Consider the following 6,000-nt stretch of genomic DNA (forward strand, 5'->3'; position numbering starts at 1 on the left):
TAGCCGTTTGACTTCTGATGAGATGTTTGCAGCATGAAATGAAACAGGCGAGGCACAAGATGCGTATTATAACATAGACACACGGTGAACAACAAGACGGGGTCGGATCCCCTCCGCACGGCGCGAGCGCTAACAGTTCCTCTGATTCCGGGGAGCGGCTGGTCGGCTCTCGATTGGTTGAAGCAGAGGTCTCGTGCGGCGGACATCCGGCTTCGATGAGACTATTCTGTGCAACACAAAAATGCGGTTAGTGAGGGCGATAACAATCATGAATTACAATTACATACAGGTTACAACTACAACAACGAGGTTACAACTACAACGAGGTTACAACTACAACAACGTTACAACTACAACTAACTTACAACAAGGGTACGATCTAAACACAACGATTACAGCAGGTGAGCACTGTGGAAGCATTTAATGTGTGTATGCAGTGCTGCAGGTACAGGGACCAAACGATAGATACACTGAAAGCATGATAGCTATGCGAAGCGACTGCGCGGAGAACCGGTCCAACAGGGCAGGAAGCAGTGGACAGATGAATGCGAGTAGCTGTGACGAAACAAGGCCAAAAAGGCAGAAAGCGACGGGCAAGCTAGTCGCAAGCAACATGTCGGCTTATATCTATGACAGCTGGGCAACGAAAGCAGGACAATGCCTATAGAGCAGAAAGCGACGGGCAAGCTGGTCGTAAGCAGCATGTCGACTTATATCTATGACAGCTGGGCAACGATAGCAGTGGCAGGACAAGGCCAAAAAGGCAGAAAGCAACGGGCAAGCTAATTGCAAGCAGCATGTCGACTTATATCTATGCTACCACCTTGACAAGCAAGATCCTAACAGTGGCTACAAGGGTGAACAACGAGGCGCTACGTGAACAAAACAACGGTGAACGGACAAGGATTCTAACAAGTACTATATACAGGAAGTGTGCTGCGTCGCACGCCTATATGAGGAAGCGCAGCTCCTAAAGACAACTACAGAGCAGAGAACTACTAAACGAGGCAGTGATTAACTGAGGATGGATGGATGCAGTTTTACGTCGTACCCAGGACGGAGACTGCTGTAATTCCTTTGAAGACTGTATGCAAAAACGATGACTAAGCTAACTAAGGAAAGGTGGAATGGATGGATGAATGGATGCAGTTTTACGTCATGCCCAGGACGAAGACTGCTGTAATTAATACGATAACTTTATGCAAGAACGGCACCTAACTGATGAAAGATGGGATGGAGGGATGCAGTTTTACGTCGTACCCAGGACGGCTGGATGGATGCAGTTTTACGTCATGCCCAGGACGGAGAACTAAACAGTGAACGTGTAACAAAGCCTAAGATACCTACAGGCACCACAGTCCAGACGGGGGCGAAACACATTGTCATCGCTGCTGTCAAGACGCCCCGATCGCGAGCCACGAGTGGGGCAACGACCAAGGACGACAACGGCGAGGGAGATTAAAAAGCTTACGGCTACTACGATAATGTAAAAAGAGTATTCAAACATCATGAATTAATGTTACTTAACTTGAGTCCCACGCCGTCGTCGTTGAAGGAGCATCCGATGAAAGGCAGGCTTGTTATAATCCGTGATGTAATCCAGAATAATCCAGTGCATCCAGTGATCAGTTCACATTCAGTCAATTCACAGTTAAGTCAAGTAATTAATTCACAGTAAGATCACGTCGTTACAGCTCACAGTTAGCAAAATCACGTCGGGGTCACCAGAAATATGTAGCGGACGCTGCTTTCAGCATATCCACCCATACACAGCCATCAGTGGGATGGCAACATTCCTGGGCAAAGTCGGCAAGGAATGATAGGACACGAGGTCGATTACGCTGCTGTATTGTTTACTAACTCAACTCAGAAGATCAATGCTTGCTCACAACGTAATTGTTTATAGTTTTAATCTTCGATCCAGCAACACAGAAAGTAAAGGAAAACACCGGAATATTAAAGCTCCACCACCAACAACTGGATACGACATGTTGTCGCTGCTACATTAACAATAAACTGATCCAAACGTCATCCTGGCAGTGCCAAAAATAGAAAACGGTAACAACAACGAAACTGATATATTGCTTTAGAATTACCAAGACTGATTTCTTGATACTGGTTTTAAGTTCTGACTTTTGATATTGCATTCAACTGATTTCCATATTGAAAGAACCGACTTTTCATATTGAACAAAAACTCAACAAACTATTGATTTTCACATAGCAAAAACTTAACACACTCTGATTTTTACATGTTGTAGAACTCTACAAAAGACTAAGATTTCACATAGCAAACGACTGATTGATTGATTTTATAGCAAGAACTGATTTTACATATTGCAAGAACTTAACAAACGACTGATTGATTTAAAATCATGAGCTTAACTTCTTTAAGAAGGTACTAGTGTGAGATTGCGAGTTTTACATATGATCACACAACGCAACACGACTGCAATTCTACATAACGATGAACCAAGGTAGGAATTCGGCATAGTGACGTTGATTACAGAAGTTGAATTCCCGATTGCTGAATTGAATTCCCGAGACGTGCAGTTATGCGCTCAAGGCGGAGTCTTCTGGAAGATTCTAGTGACGTGTGACGTCAGAGACGACAGAGCTCTCTGGCGCTACATGTCCTCTGAGGCGAACCCATGCTCACAATAAAGTCTCTTTTTCTTCAAGGGAATAAAATGTAACAACCCCACATTTCCGTTTATAGCACTAGTTGCAACGTTCCTCTGGTGAAAGTAAATACGAATGAAAACGTTCAATCAACTCCTTAGTGGGTTTGTTTTTAGGGTTTTTTTCATCAGAGGAGCAACGACTTTCCAATTCTTCAAATACATACGCTTAGATAGGCGGCCACATGCGGTGATAGACCACCCTGTTCTGTGTAGAGGTCTATCTATCCTTGCAACACTTTCGTGGCGATTAGCAAATGTTGCATCCGCTGAGCGGCGCATTGAGTCAGCATTTATAGGCAGCAAACGCTCTGTTGAAACGAATCAACAATGAACTCGCAATGTTTTGTTTAGACCTGCCTACCAAAGAAACATCACAACCAACACGAGGATTTTTCATAGTTTATTATTAATCCAAAGTGATGGCGAAGTTCACTTTTTTCGTCCTCGTCTTCATCGGTGTAGTTTTCTTTTTCTGAGAAAAAATCATAATAATTAAAACAAATCAATGGATGGATTAGTGAATATTGCTCTGTTTACTTTAGCTATTGCAAATAGTTTCATGCTATCTTTAAAGAAAAAGTAACTGTTTAAGACAGATAAAACACTCACAATATTTTTTCTTCGGTTTAATTTGTAGCAAAACAAAAAAAAATCATTATCATGAAAACAAATCGATGGATGGATTAGTGCATATTGCTCTGTTACTTTAGCCATTGCAATAGTTTGACGCTATCTTTAAAAAAAAACTAACTGTTTTCGGAAGAAGTCTAGAAAAACACATGAAAAAACCAAAGTAAAAAAATTTAAAGAAAGATAAAATACTCACATATATAGTCCCCCAGCATCTGTCGATGTGGTCATCAACGAGGATTTACTTTTATACGACTTGTAGCAGAAAGGGCAGTAACCCCTTTCCCGATGCTCCTTTAGCATATGGGGGACATACGCCTCCCATTCACTGAACCTGTCACTACACTCTTCACAGGTTCTCAGCATGTTGTTGTTTGCAACAGTTTCGACAAGCTTTTGGTTTATAACCTATTGATTTTGATAAGAAATATCAAAGAATTTTTTTTGCTGGTTTAAAAAATAATTGTATTTTAACAACAGGTCAACAGTCGTTCACACAGGTTGAATTGAAGCTTGCTTCTGTTACAGCTTCATATCCAACTTTTTTCTTTTAAGAACTTTGAAGTAGGCCTATTTTGAGTTGCGTTTGGAAACATATTGTTTCCACAAATTAAACTTTTCGGTTGAAGTTTGGCGTCAGTAGTTCACGTCATAACTTCAGACCAAATTGATCATTTTCTTAAAGAATGAGTTTTTTTAGTTATTTTTTATTACTTTGACAGTTTTCAAGGCGTCATATAGGTGGATATTGTTATCTGTCAGTCCGAGACAGTTGACAACCAAACTGGACGTTTAATAGTACACAAGCAAAAAATTTTGAAACGGTGCAAATCCCAAAACCTGAACTAATCGCGGCAACACATTGAAATGTTTTGATTTTGAGGTATTGCAACTCCCACTTCTTATTTCAAATATGTTACGAAACTTGATAATTTGGCACTCTTTTTGAGTATAAAAAAAAGATTACACTAGGAAATAATTTAGTACAGAGATTCGCTGCTATCGATTTTGTTGATGAGTTGAGTTTAGAATGCTCTTTTTGTGTGATATTTGTGGCAAGAGTTATGCAACAAAGGAAGGTTTGAATAGACATTCAAACGACTCATGATGAATAACGAGAAAAATGTTTATTTTGTGCAAAAGAGTTTACAAGGAGACAAAATCTCATTGCTCATAATAGACAGTGTTTTGAACGTCCTTGTTCATCTTCGACAACATCGGGTCCACATTTTTCGTTTGATTCTCTTAGACCACCAGAAAACGCACCGCAATTCGTTGTGGATCACTGGAATGCCGTGCGGACACGTGTCATACATCTTGGTCAACGTGTTAACGCTTATAACTTTCGTTTGAACAACGACGATGAAGTGTCTATTCACAACGCGATTGATTTCAATGCCATGTTGCAGCAACAAACTACTGCATTTAAATTGACATATTCTTTCGGCTACCTATTGCGTCATAGAATAACCGGAGAAACGCGTTATTTTCACCCGAGTTCAAATGATTCTATATTGCAAGCACCACTTTTAGTGCGAAACCGTCTCGATTTTGAGGAGTTTCAGGAAGAATTCAACAATATATACAGATTTTATTACACTCGTTCGTAGCAAATGTCCAGACAGCAAATGGTTTGTTGAGAAACTACTAAACGTAGGATTTTATTTATTCTTAATTTTTCACAGACCCATAGGTAGCGAAACGGAGCTTACACGATTTCTCAAATGCAATAAAGGCGTTGCAGGTTTGGTAAAAAGTTCGAAAACAGGAGGTGTATTTCAAAACAAGTTATGTTTTTTTCGAGCTCACGCACTCTTTCAAGGCTTTCCTAAACGATCGCTTGAGCGCGCTGCTTTGCGTTTGTTTCACCACAGTCAGGCAGGTGATCCAAAACAATTTCAGGGTGTTTCTTTGAAAGATCTTCCTTCATTGGAAAAGGTTTACGGTGTCAGTATCATGGTCTACAAATTGCGTCAGAACAATGCTGAAAAGTTGTCGCCTCACTGATCCAACAAAGCACACACGAGGTATTACACCCGAAAGATCCTTGTTATTTGTAGTCGATTTACAATATTCTGGAGTTATTTACACTCACAATTTAACAAGAAATAGGTAAAAATTAATAATAGGAAAATCGATAAAAGAATACTTATGTGAGTTCTACTGCCACAGATTTATCACGTTATTTGTAATCGATTTGCGATATTCTGGAGTTATTTACAAAATGACAAAATTTAGTTTGAAAAATGATTTTAATCTCTATCTGTGGAGGTTGAGATCTTGTTGGAGGGTTTTGAACACTCTAAAACAAGTGAAATGAAATCGTTTAGTTTGCATACCACTTCAATCGTAAAGAATCAATCAGACTTTAAAACTAAATGTTGTTTTACATAGGAGGAGGAAAAAAAAGAAGTAATAAGGGTTTGATTTAATTTATCACGTTATTTGTAGTCGATTTGCAATATTCTGGAGTTATTTACACTCACAATTTAACAAGAAATAGGTAAAAATTAATAATAGGAAAATCGATAAAAGAATACTTATGCGAGTTCTACTGCCACAGTTGTTTAGGTGTTTTATCAAACACCCGTAGCGCTTATACATTTTCGAACAAAATGGACAAAACCCTCGCTCCCCGTGCTCTTTCATCTCATGTTGGGTACGGGCTTCCCAGCCCATGAAAGTAG

Source organism: Aplidium turbinatum, chromosome 1 (assembly GCF_918807975.1).
Source record: "Aplidium turbinatum chromosome 1, kaAplTurb1.1, whole genome shotgun sequence".
Taxonomy (NCBI): domain Eukaryota; kingdom Metazoa; phylum Chordata; class Ascidiacea; order Aplousobranchia; family Polyclinidae; genus Aplidium; species Aplidium turbinatum.